Here is a 13,984-nt window from a genome sequence, read left to right on the forward strand (position 1 = left end):
GAGGAGGAAGGGCACACACGATCCCTCGCCTCATCCTCACCTCATCCAGGCCTCTGCCTCTGCAGGGGTGCTGGGCTGCTGTCCCTTGAGTGACAGTGACCCCTTCCCCCTGCCTCTAGTTTAAGAGATTTGTTCTGTAAGGAGCTACAGACCAGGAGTCAGCAACAGAAAACACAGTTACTGTAGAGTAACCTTTTTTGTGTAGAAAAAAGGCATTATAGAGATAATGACATCTGAGTCATGGTTAGTTTACCTCCCTGCTTCTTGATACAGACCATTCCCTACTGGGGGGAACTCAACATCTTTCACTGTTTTTTTTCTCTGTGGACCTTTCTTCCTAGGTAATGTGTAGTCATTCATCACCACTAGATACCTCTTCTCCAGAGAAAGACTTTTAATTGTCTTCTCCACTACAGCTTCTCAGTCTGGCATTTTCATCTCAGCTTCTCAGTCTGGCATTTTCATCTGAGGTGAGTTCCCCAAAGCTAATAGATTTCCCTGATTCCTCTCTCTTCCCCCCCCCCCCCCCCCCCCCCCTTTTTTTTTCTTTGGAGGAGAAGCCAGAACTGTTGGGTATTTTTATTCTTGTGGATTCCTCTTCAGATGTTCAGTATGGTTCAGCTGATGGCTCAAAGAATCAATTTGGCCTGTCTTTTCCCCCAGAGTGCATAGGCAAATCTTGCAAATATACCCCCAAAGCTAAAAAAGCTTCTGCTGTTCCAGCCTCTGCCTTGCCCAGCACAGAGCCACTCAACTGCACACTCTTAATACCCTGAGATCTATAGTCACACCTCTCCTCACACGCATACGGGTAACATGTAGGAGCTATTAAAACTCTGCCTTTGGGGAAATCATATAAGGAAGACTTACAACCAATATACCATAATACCCTTCACATTCTCATTACCTACCTAGTACATCTGCCTGGTGTTCATCATTAAAATCATGTATGTGTGTTTGCACTTGTGTGTATATAATCATCCATCACAGCATTCTTAGATTATTACAGTGTAAGACCTAAACATGCATGACATGAGCCAGGTTCACTCCTTGACTCGACGCTTGTCTCAGTATTTTGCAATTCAGCAATGTTCTAGGGGAGAACTGACTTTCAATTTCCTGCAGGAATAAAAAAATCTATATTGCTTTAATAAGTGGTGCCAGCTACTACAGCTCTACACAGAGTGGTAAACCTGTCACATTTAGAAATAAAATATCTGAATCAGCAGATTCAAACTCATGTGGTTTTTCTTTTTGTTTCACTCTACTAATATGTTGGTTGTGCCAGGTATTTTGCTTAAATCTAAATCAGACCAAGAAGACGTAAAATAACATTTCAACTGTTCAGGTTATGCAACTTGGGCTACTAGTTTTACATGCTGCAGATTTACATGGCCTTGGCTTAGCTTTGAATATGTTCCCTTATAAAACTAGAGTTCTCTCTATGAACAGGCTGCCTGCTGCTCCAGCAGTGCAAACTATACACTAATTTCCCTGAAGATGGGGTTGCTTTTGCAAGTTGCAGAAAAGGGTCTTGAGCCTGCCCCTGCTGAACCAATTCATTACACAACTGCCATTCAAAAGCTGTCCACACTGCACAGAGCACATGGAGATAACTGCTGCTGCCCTGGACTGCCACAGGAGCTCACCCACAGCTGTAATCACCATCTATTTGCGAAACTTGTTAAAATCCTCTAATTAAAAACCTCTATGGCCTTATTCAAGTCCATCTCATGGCCCTCGACCTTTTAGCCTCAGCTGGGACACATACAGGTGTGGTTGTAGCAGTCTTCTGTATCGCAAAGGGCAGAAAAACTGTTACAGTGCCTGTCTCCTAGAGACTTCGTCTTCCCATAAATACTTATGTCTTTGATGTTTATTTTTGCTTTGAATACACTACAGTGACACTATTTCATGAAATACAAAAATTCTGGATCACCTGTCTGCTGATCTGTAATTTCATCACTTTTTTTTTTTCCATAAAAGTAGAAATTACAAGATTTGAAATCATTAATTGAGCAGGGAACAGATAAAAATAATGCATGTTCATTTGCTTAAAATAACAGTTTTAAAGGACTCACAAAATATAAATATTTCTGGTATAGTAACATTAAATGGTTCTGATAAGCATAAATCATTTCCCCTTATTCCCTTCCCTTTAAATATTCTATCCAAAAAATATTCATCCAACTCATTAAGGGGCACCAACTTTTTATCTGAATAACAGACTTAGTTTATCAGAGCTGTTTCATAAACTCTTGGAAATGAGTTCTTCTTATGTCCTTCTGGGGCTCTGGAAATGGAATATGCAGAGAGAGTGGCATCAGGAACTGGCAAATGACACTTCCTTGTGTTGGAATCTAAAGGACAGTTATATTTAGATGACAAAAACCGCACAAGAAACAGGGACTGCTAACAGATACAGTAAATTGGTGATGTTCTTTTCCAACCTCATACGACAACATGGTAGTATTCTTATGAGAGGAAAAACAAAATAATGTAATTAAATATGACAGTGTCCCACAAGATTTGTGACCCCTCTGAGAACAGATGACACTTAATGCCACTGTCAGGAATGATACTGTGAATTAGAAGAAAGAGGACAAGTGACAATTAGTCACCCATGACTTCAGCGTGACTGATTGCTCTTCAGCTGAGATTTGCTTCCTGATTGTGCTAATCCACAGACAGGCAAAAGGTTCAGGAAAGGATTTACAAAGTCTAATAAAGGAAATCTTCATTTCCAGCTCTCCCTGAGGAGTGCATCTAAGTGATGTACCGTGTCTTCAGAAATTATGCCCATCCTTCACCTAAGGGCATGAAAGAGGAGGGCAAGGAAAAACTAACTTGGTTTTAAGTTCCCTCAAATAGTACATTCTTACTTGCTCCAATAGTACATTCTTCCATCTGTAATGCAGTCTGATTGGAAAAGGAGGAATTAGGCCATGTGCCAAGAATTTCTAGATGACAGGCAACTGAGCTGACCAGCGGCTGCAGGGATCCAACAAGACACTCAGGCGTGCTGCTGCCATGCAGGTGCACATCCTGCACAGGGGATGTGGTGCATTATGGATGCACAGCAAGTCCCAGGTTTTAGGGAGCATAGCCCATCATGTGCATGAGATGGAATCCCTGCCTGTGGGCAGAATCATGTGGCTCTCCTACAGCTTCACTGGATTCCTATACCTCCAACCAGGAAATTAGATAAGAGGCTGGCAAGTGTCCACACCGCACAGTGCAGCCATGGTTTTAAGTCTCCCACAGCATTCTCCTGTGGAATACTTGGATGGGCATACTCTCTGCTGTGTTGTATGGCGGGGCCCAAAGAGTGGTGGTGAATGGAGTTAGACCCAGTTGGTGGCCATTCACAAGTGGTGTTCCCCAGGGCGCAGTACTGGGGCCAGTCCTGTTTAGTATCTTTATCACTGATCTGGACGAGGGGATCGAGTGCACCCTCGGTGAGTTTGCAGATGACACCAAGCTGGGTGGGAGTGTTGGTCTGCTGGAGGGCAGGAGGCTCTGCAGAGGGGTCTGGGCAGGCTGGGCCGATGGGCCGAGGCCAGTGGTGTGAGGTTCAACCAGGCTCAGTGCCGGGCCCTGCCCGTGGGTCACACCAGCCCCAGGCAGCGCTACAGGCTGGGGCAGGGGGCTGGGAACTGCCCGGTGGGAAAGGGCCTGGGGGTGCTGGCTGACAGCCGGCTGGGCATGAGCCCCCAGTGTGCCCAGGTGGCCAAGGGGCCAGCAGCGTCCTGGCTGGTGTCAGAAACAGTGTGGCCAGCAGGGCCAGGGCAGTGACCGCCCCCTGTACCGGGCACTGGTGAGGCCGCACCTCGAACCCTGGGTTCAGTGTTGGGCCCCTCACTAACAAGAGCAGAGAAGGGCAATGGAGCTGGTGAAGGGTCTAGAGAACAAGTCCTGTGAGAAGTGGCTGAAGGGAACTGGGGTTGTTCAGCCTGGAGAGGAGGAGGCTGAGGGGAGACCTTATCGCTCTTCACAGCTACCTGAAGGGAGGCTGTAGGCAGGTGGGTGTTGATCTCTTTTCCCAAGTGACAAGTGATAGGACAAGAGGAAACAGCCTCAAGCTGTGCCAGGGGAGGGATATTAGGAAAAATGTCTTCACTGAAAGGGTGGTCAAGCATTGGAACAGGCTGCCCAGGGAGGTGGTGGAATCATCATCCCTGAAAGTGTTTAAAAGATGTGTAGAGGTGGCACTTAGGGACACAGTTTAGTGGTGGACCTGGCAGTGTTATGTTTACAGTTGGACTCAAAAATCTTAAAGGTCTTTTCCAACCTAAACGATGTTATGGTCTTTCCACTTAAGCCTGGGCATCTCCATCACTGGTCTGGGTTCTAACACTGGTCTACAGGTCAGTGTCCCAACATGCCACATTAAGTTACATGTGCTGCACAGGCATGTTCCTGTGAGATGGCAGCATGGTGCTTTGTAATTACATGTCAATCACTGAATTAAAATGAAGTTGTGTGCCCATCTGAAAAGCAGTACCGTAATCTCTTCATCTTTTTTAAGGCTGGCTCTTAGAAGACCATTGTAAAATTCTGGTCATGGCTACACATGAACTAGTCTGTCTGACGATCTATGAGTTATCTCAGTGTAATGTCAGATACCCTAGACTCGGGTTTGCCTGTCTCCCTTAGGTGTGACATCAGAAGAGTCCCGCCTACATATCAGAAGAGAAGGGTGTAACTTTGCTCTCCATGGAAGGAAGGCAAGGGCTCCCTGTGGCTTTCTGATAAGTGAAGGTCATGATAGTCCCATTTAAAAAAAAGAGCAAAAAAAAAAAAGAGCAACTAAAATGCAGATTCAGTCCCTGTAGGTCAGGTTATGGACTTCTATCAATCATTAAAAAAGAATTTGTTTATTTTAATCAGAGAGAGAATTTTGGCTCTTGAGTCTAGTTTGGGGTCTACCCATGGGGTTTTACAGAACTGATACTGCGTAATTTCAAAATTTTTTTTTGGAGTTTGAAGACCTAGAGATTAATTTGTGTACTTAATTCATTTCTGCTTCACCCCCGATTCACGAAATGTCACATCCGTGCTCAGAGTGGGAGGCCTTGTGCAGTAGCTGCAAATCCCTGTTGAATAGCCACACGGTCTCTCTAATCCCTTAGGAAAATGTAAAAAGATTTGCAACTGAAAGTGACCGTTCCTACAGTGTTTATAACCACGTCTGATTAAACACAAAACCAGAGTCTTCATCCATGAACGACATCAGTGGCAGCAATTCTTAATCAACAGCTTCACGATTCCTCTACTTCTAGGCTATGTCAGGGTAAATCTAGTACAAAGAGGGAACACAAATGCTGCTCTAAGCCAGTCAGGGCTGGACCAGTCTGAGGAAACCACGTCTGCGAGTACAGTGCAAAGCGTCACTGGAAAGAGACATTTGGGGGTCAAAGCACATGGGGATCAGATAAAGCCGGCCATTCCACCACCCTGTAGGAAGACAGGCAGTTTGCAGTGCAGAGGTATAAAAGTTTTTGATTCACTCAGGCTCATACAACAATATGGTGCCCTGCAGCATGTCACTGCAACACACTCATTGTGACATGGGACATTCTTATTGCAGAAGAGGAAGAATCTAATTATGAAGGTATGCATCCAAGGTCAGCTCAGCTCCAAAGTGGATCGAGTAGTGAAGATCCTGCCTAGCAGTAGGGCTATCTTAGGAGAATTTAATACTCATTTGAGGCAGAATCAAAGTACTGGATCCCAGAGCTCTTTTCTGTGAGATTAGCTGCAATGAGGCAGACTGGAAGCCCACCAAGATGAATGGGAACTCAGTGGGCTTTGGATGAGATCCTGTATAAGCAAAAGGCTGCAGAAGTGAGACTCAAAGCAGACCACTGGCCTTTGCCTGATGGGAAAGTTAGCCAGGAGCACTTTACTACTAATACAGTTGCAGTGTGTAGTGACACAACACACTACGTGGACATCTTTGCTGGACTGCAGGTTTCCATGTGAGGAATTAGGGGCTTGAGCACAGACACGCAGCTGGAGAAGGAAATGGTAGGAGGGACTGATGGCCTTGGCACACAGCATGGAGTGTGCACGGCACCGACAGAGGCTGCAGGCTCTCACCCCTTCCCTCCAATACCCTTGCAAATCCCTGCTTGAGTTGAAGAGGTATAAATTACTGCCATAGTTTTACCAATAAGTTTTCACATGTATAGAGCCCCCTCCAACAGCACAAATTATTCTAATTTTAGGATTTGGCTTTGTCACCATTTAGAAATCTTAATTTGTCAATCAATCACACCTCAAGATCTGAGTTCATGGGCACACAGCTGTCAAAAATCTTCAAGAAGAAATGTTAAAGAGAAGGGGGAAAAGGCAACCCTCCTTACGTTAAGCTTTGTACAGGCAGGGGAACCAGCCTGCTCGAGGAAATGCACTCAGAGCTTTGCTTGAATACTGCATACCCTGCCCTGCAGCAAAGATACAACCCCAGGCAGCTCTTTTTCCTTCACATGGCATCGCTGTGGAGCCTGCAGCATTCCTCAGGAAACTTGTCGTGACAGAATGTCACAGGGAAGGCTTGGGGGAAACAATGGTCCCCAAGGCGGTGGCAGAGCAAGGAGGAGGGGTGGCACAGGCTGGTGAGCGTGAGTACACATGAGAGCAGCAGCAGGGTACAGGTAGGAGAGCATGAGTGGACCAGGCTGGGGGAGATGTGAGAGCGATGGGAAAGAACCACCCACCAAAAGAGGTTGGGGAGAGCGAGGGGGTGGGAGGAGAGAGCTGCAAAGAGGGCAGGTGGGCCTCCAGGTGGTGATGGAGGTGAGAGTGAGCCACAAGTGGGAGCTGCCTGTTCCAAGGGATTCCTCTCTCCTGGGCACTAAGGGAAAACAGATTAAACAAAGGAGCAAAGAGCTACAGTAGCATGGAAAAAGCAGGTAGAAAGAAGAAAAGTTCAGTGAAAGAGTTTCATATCATTTTAGCAAATAAAACCAAAGCAGCCCCAGACACTTCAAGTTCACAGGGTGAGCCAGCAAATATGCAGCATGCCTGAGGTCTCTCTGGTCTTGGCAGCACTGCAAGGGTTTTATTTTCACATAGACAAACCATTCATGAACAATTTCTCCAATGCATTAAGTGTAAACAAGCTTTCCTTTTACATAGGTAAGTATTTCTTCCTACCTCTGTGATTTGCTCTCCTAAAACAAATATTTTTGTGTGGAACCACCAAAAGAAAACAATTCTGAGGGTTCCCATTAATTACTGCATTTCCCAGGATTTCTCCTGCAGTGTCTGGAGCCAGGGTCCCCTGCCACATGTTTTATTCTGCGGAGTCTTTCCATTTTATGACTCTTGAAGCAACTGGTCATGTTTATTGATCTTTCCACACAGCTGTTCTTTTCCTGCAGGATCACTGAGATGCATTTTCTGGGGCCTGATGCATAAGGCCCCATGCATCACTTAAAAAAGGGTTTGCTGATGTAGTAACAGGAGTTGACGAGGCAGCAGCTTGTTAAGACTCAGCTTGTGGGTGTAAAGGAAGCAGAAAATGCTGTACACTGGCTTCACTTTCACTGTAAAAAAACGTGCTTGTGTGATAAATTCCAAAGTCCCGTCAGCAAACTAGCCCAAAGGAGACTAGCTGTGATACGTAAGGATGGGGTGGGGGAATTGCAAGAGATCTGTGCTGGAAAAGGACGGGTGAGATGTGGGCAGCTGCACAGGAGAAGGGTGGTGGAGCATCCATCTGCACAGAACAACTCTAGCTACACACGGGCAGCTCCTGGCACATCTCCTCACATCCCAGACAGCACCGAATTCCTTGCAGCAATTCTACCACTCCTCACCCATCCTCACTAATTTTACCAGATCAGGCATGAATGGGTATGACCTCATGTAGATACAAAACCTGTCTCATGCAATAACAAAAAGCAAGCGCTTGTGACCCAAAAATAACCCCAAACTGGGGATGACATCGCTCCACCGTGGATTGTGTTTCAGAGGTTTCCGAGGGCCGTAGTCACAGGGGGCTGCAGCACCCAGCACCCCTGTGGCTGTGGCCCCAGTTTGGCCCCAAAGAGCAAGCGTGCCCCTCAGGGCCAGCATGTCGACAGGGTGAGCGTGCCCCCCAGGGTGAGCATGCCCCTCAGGGCCAGCATGTCCCCCAGGGCAAGCGTGCCACCCAGGGTGAGCGTGCCCTGCACTGCCGGGCTGCCTCTCCAGCTGCACGCATGGCGGCAGCCACCCTTGGGACACCGCGGTGACCCTCCCACTGCCACCCGCTGCGGCTGCTGGGTGTAGCTGCACCAGGGTGCTGGTGAGCACTCGTGACTTAGGGAGGGAAGGGGAAAAGAGCAGGAAAGGAAACTCCTTAGAGAAAATATCTGTCTTACCTCTCTGCTGACTCCTCAGAGAGCGCCGCAGACGCTTGCCTGTACAAACTTTTCCCTAAAACCAGATTAGGATCTCGGCTCCAGCACAAGGAAAAGCAGGGGTGCTCTTGTTCTCCCCCGCAACACCCCTAGCCCCCTGCCCCAAGCAGCCTGGGCTCCCCTCCGTGAGGAACCCCTGGAGGGTCTCTGGAGGAGCTGCTGCCCCCCGAGCCGTTCCCCTGCCTCCTCTGCGCTCAGGGGGAGGAACAGCTGGAAGAGTGTCAGCACAACACGCTCTATAAATTTTCCTCAGCCTTCCGCAGACGTAAGTCCTTGAGAAAAATGCCTAAATCCCGTCATTTGTTGACATAGTAACCACATTTAAGTTTTTGCCCCCCTCAGAAGCCATCTGCATAAAACAATTCATTATGAAAAAGATTTATCCAACCTGCAGCGGGCTGGTGTATGTGGTTTTATTTGTCTAAGGAAGAAATAAAGAAAGTGCATGTTTATGCACTGGGGACTTCACACCCAGACCAAGGGCTTGTTTCATTACAGCAGTTAATATTAAGGACTTCCACAGCTCTTTGAAGGAAGCCTATTACCTAGTAAAAGGAAAAATCCATTATTCAGACAAAAAGCCCATTTCTAATACCTAAGTAAAGCTTTAAAAACTTCTAAGGACGTCTCAAAATGTTCTGGTTTTTTCTCTAACTTGTTTATCAGATTCCTTCAAGGATGCTTGAAACCATCTGAAAAGTTCCCAGTAAAGTTCATAAAGTGACAAACAGCTACTGGGAGAGTCAGCAGAGGGTCAGCATCAAGCAAAGCCTGCGGGGAAGACGATGCTTCCCCAGTCCTATGGAGATGAGCCCTACTGAGATGAGCTCTTTAGTCTCCGGGGCGGTGGAGAGGGCAGAGATAAAAGAATTGTGCTGCAGGGATCGTGTGGGGTTTAATGGGTGTCCAGGCACCCCGCATCCAAACTGCTGCCGCCGTACACAGATCTGCATTCAGATTTCCAGCCCTTTTACCGGTAGTTTTGGCTATGGGAGCAGACTGGCAGCATGTGCAAAACCAAGCTGCCCTGCAGGGCTTTTCTGGCCCCAGTTGCACAAGGGTGGGGGTGGGGGTGTAAAGTAACAAAACCCAAACCTTGTTACTCGGAGCTGAAAAGAGCCTTACAAGCCGCATTTCAGTGTTTTAACTCGATGCTGCCTTACAAAAACTGCCTCATTTACAAATCTCTTTAAGAGCCTAATTGTGTATTATTTACTTCGGAAAATTTGTCTTTGAGTAGCTTTAAATGCATGCTTAAGCTTGGAAACAGCAGAGCAGCACAAAGAGTGAGAGATCTAGCATTCTGGAAGATATAACCTCTTTTCCTCAGACCTTGAGATTCATTACAAGTCACCATAACCTTTCCCCTCAACACCCAGGCATCGTTATCTTCCTCACACCACGCTCCCCCAAAAAAAGAAAACAAAACAAAACCCAAAAAGAGGTAAGTTTCTCATCCACATCTCTTTCCTGAAGCGTAGCAGAGAATAATCAGTTATTTCCTGAACTATCATTTAAATGAGAAAATTCTTGAGAAGAGAGAAAGAAAAGAGGTTTAAATGTACATTCACAACTCATGATTTTGGAAGTCTTACCCTTTGGGATGGTTTCATTCAATTTTTTAAATGATAAATTCTGAAGTACAGTTTCAGCATCAGTATGTATTTCTCAGACTATCATCAGCTAATATCCTGACCCAATACCAAATACACAAGTGTTATTTTAAATGTTGTAAATGTTTTATGAAAGCGGTAGGTATTATGAAACTTGTAAAGCTATGGCACAAAACCATGCTGCTGTGCAATATACACCTACTGGGTATGTGAAGACAAAACATTTTCAGGAGACAAGGTTTGGTTAAGTTTTTAGAATATTCTAAAGCAACTCCAGAAGGGTGTGTTGCCTAAACTCCTGAATTATCGAACTCTGATTTAGTGTGTAACTATATTTATTGTTTAACAAATCTGTGCACAAAGTTTAGGCCAAGCTGACTCTCCAAAGTTGTTAAAAGTGACGAATGCAGGGACTTCTAATCAAAGGAGTCAGCCTTGGGAAGGACGAGAAACAAAGAATGGATGGTGAAAAGAACACCGTTATCTAAGTTATGCAGAAAGACGCCTCCAAGTGAGGAAAGTTCTGGCCACAAGAGGAGACAAGCTGGTAAGGTGTTGCAATCTACTGACATCAACAGAAAGTTAGTTGTAAGTAGGACAAAAATAATTGTGGCAGTGGGAGATTGTGACCTCCAACTCAAATAGCCCTCCCAAAGAGGGCAAAACTCTGCTTGGGGAGCATGTATAGTTAGTAAAAAGCTTTGGTAGTGCTCTCTGAGGATGCCTGCTAATTTGCATTAGAATCAAGAAACCTGTAACCAATCCTGTGTGTGAATGAAAATGAATATGTAATGTACTACGAATACCCAAGTACTCTATTGTATATAATGTGTGCCCTCGAGTAACTTGTTAGGAGGAAAAATCCCCCATGCACCCAGCGCTGCACTAAACCACCGTTGGCTTTCTAAACTCTCATTTGGTTTGGAGCGTTTTCTTGGTTATGCTTTTCAATAACAAGTGGACCACTAGCCCCCTGCCCTGCCCCCACATTCCATCCAGTGATGCCCATGGAACAACTGAAATGTGTTTGTAGCTCTGGTGGCACAGAGGTGGTGCATGAGAGCTACGTTTCTGGCCAGGTCTTCTCTGGACTTGCTGTTGAGCTAGTTAGACACTGCACCTGATCAGCCGGTAACTGAGCTACAGGCTCAAGGTCAGTGTCACCCTCACCTTCCCTTTTCCTTGCATGCCCTGCCACAGTCTGTTTCCTTTGCACAGCTCCTGTGCTGGAGCCACAGGGGTGCTGTTTCAGAAAGCCGGTCCACTTGAAAACCAACCCACCCAAAAGCCATAATTTTCCATTTCATCAACTCCTTAAGGTGACCTACCCACAGCTGTGCAATTGCTGGGTGCAGAGTTGGGCAGTGCAGGCAGACAGGTGGGCAGTGCAGTGCAACTGCAGAACAGCAGCCCCCGGTTACACTACATTATATGTAATATCCATATTCCATCTAAGCTTTTTTTGTGCCTGTGCTTTCTTGATCAAATGGGACAATACTCTTCCCTTATCCTACAGGCTGTAAGCCACCGAAATGCTACTGTATTGCAGCCATGCAGGTACTTGAGCTGACTGAGCTCACAAAATACGTTTCAGGTGACTGAGGTGCAGTACCTGTGATCCTCCACACATGGTATATAAAATCAGAGCCTTCACAAACTCAGAAACTCAGCTTCGAATAGTGTATTATCATCTAGCAAAAAAGGATAAAATATACAAGAAATAAACCACATTTATTTCTGTACACTCCATACCAAATAAGTACTGTGCTGTTAGCAAGAATTTAAGTACTAAAGTCACTCTGCTCTTTGTAAATTGAGCCCGGTTTCCATGAAATAAGCTATTAACTGGAAAAAACAAACCCAAACACAAACCCAGCAGTAGCATATGTTCTAAATTATTTTTAGCAGGACTCTAGAAAAACCTCTGCTGGTAAACATACACAATATAGTTTGTGCTAATACTGTTTAGCTTTGTTTTTCTGAACTTGTTTTTGACCAGACTGGAAGATAACCTGCTTGGACTGTTTACTTAGAAATTATATCACAATTGGACTGATTTACCATACATAGATAACTTAGAATTGTAGGAATTTGGCAACAACATCGACTGGACTTCATGAGGTAACAGAAAGTTGCACAAGCATGCTTACTAGGTCGGCTGTTGAAGGTGAACCACTATACTGATGAGATGGCATAAAAGCCCTGTGTCCTTTTGCAATCGTGTTTTAGAAAGCAAAGGGGTGAAGGAACACAAGCAGTGGGCTCTGGCCCAGAGCTGCATGCACAAAGCATTAGCAGCTGCTTAGCGCTATGTTTGCAAATGCTCTGGTTCCTGTAGAAACACCTAATCCTTTCTGAGTTCTGGCCAGCGTTTATGGTGAAGTGCAGACAGTGAAAGACTGTTCGGGATGACCTGCTTCTTATCAGTATGGTCCATTTTGTGTGACAATGGATTTTCAGCTAGATTTTTAAAGCTGAATTATTCAGGCCACCTATTTAAATCACTATGTGTGTCAAGGACAGATTTGGTGGGGGCGGGCATGGTGAGGTAGGGAAGTTTGGGTACTGCCTTAGCCATAGGGAACAAAGCCAAGCAGGGAGAGCACAGGAAACTACAGAGCCTTTCATGCAAATCTTACAGGTATCCTTGAACTACCCTGTAGAATATAATACTGATTTACGTCCAGCAATGGTAGTCTCAGATATCGTTTCAAAAGGCCACAAAATACTGAAGCAAACCTAAAAGGCAAAACCCAGAATAAAAGCACACAAAAACAAAACAAGAAGGTTTGTAGTCTGCTCTTTCAAAAGCTAAAGCTGAAATTCCTGTTGACTTTGAAGGGATGCCCCTTACCCAAAGCAGATCAATTAACTAAGCTCATTTCGTGGCTGTTTCACTTGCTCGAGCTTTTTAAACTTTGTACGTGTATCCTGTTCAGTAGGGTGTTCTGGGAAGTATCTTGGCATCACCTTATTGAATTTATTGAATCTGGGCCCTAAATACCACAGCTACAGCAAACAGATAGACCATGCCTGAAGAGGCAGGCACTCCATATTCAAACTGGAGTGCAAGTGCAATGTCTTTGCTGCCTACAGCTCTTGAAGATGAAGCTGTGCCACTCCTAACCAGCAGCTGCTGTTGAAAGGGCTGTCCTCTGCCCCTCTCTTTATGCTGGAGATGGTGTTTGACTCCACCATTAGTTGATTTATCTTACTCAGTGAGCAGAAAAATCTTCAGTTTCTTCCTGTTGGATTATTTTACTCTGTATTAACTCCTTGACCTGCTCACCACAGAGTCAAGAGAAGCATCAGTGCTGCTCCAAGGGAAAGGGCAGGAGTGCACCCAAGCGGGAGGTAGGGAGAGGCTGCCTGGCACTCTTTGGCAGTAGTTATCTTTTAGCCCAGTTTAAACATACTGCCTGGCTCTACCCTTAGGCCACAGCCAGAGATATTGTCCAGGCCACAGATGAACAGGATTAAGAGGTTATTTCTTTATTCCTCCCACACTTCCTTGAAGATTACTGTCTCTTCAGATCTGCCAGTAGGGTAATGTGTTTTGTCCCCCCTCTTCTCAGTTTCAAAATGATCCAGAAAAAATCTCCTATGAAAACTAGAGGCTAGTACAGATCATTTTCACATAGCTGTGCCAGGGACTGACAGGATAAGCAATTCTATCACTGCATCACAAGGTAAGGTTTCACAAGGTAATGGTGTGCTACTGCTGAAACAAGGCACTGAGTCTCCTCTCCTTTCTCTCTTCTGGGAAATGGTCTGTGCCTCCACCTAATGCCAACTCTGCTGTTCCTCTGACAATTTGATGATCCAATTCAGCTCACTCAACTGACAGAAAACAGTTTGATTGTTGAGGTTTTTTTCTTTTTTTCTACAGCCTGTGACATGAATCAGCTCATGCAGCAGTGACAGAGCATTCACAACATGCAGCCCTGAACCAGGACCATG

At 45.5% G+C, this 13,984-nt stretch overlaps 1 protein-coding gene across 3 annotated transcripts in view; it reads right to left on the reverse strand.

Moving 5' to 3' along the window:
• Positions 1 to 13,984, reverse strand: part of SPATA13 (spermatogenesis associated 13) — a 160,216-nt gene that overhangs the window by 73,903 nt on the left and 72,329 nt on the right. The window contains exon 1 of one of the 3 annotated variants that reach the window (XM_055702595.1): positions 8,373 to 8,488. The exons of the other annotated variants lie outside the window; for them this stretch is intronic. The gene's annotated coding sequence lies outside the window, so the exon portion shown is untranslated. Of the gene's footprint in view, positions 1 to 8,372; positions 8,489 to 13,984 lie in introns of those variants that run through there. 3 annotated transcript variants of the gene reach the window in all.

Source organism: Falco cherrug, chromosome 2, assembly GCF_023634085.1.
Source record: "Falco cherrug isolate bFalChe1 chromosome 2, bFalChe1.pri, whole genome shotgun sequence".
In the NCBI taxonomy this organism is placed as follows: domain Eukaryota; kingdom Metazoa; phylum Chordata; class Aves; order Falconiformes; family Falconidae; genus Falco; species Falco cherrug.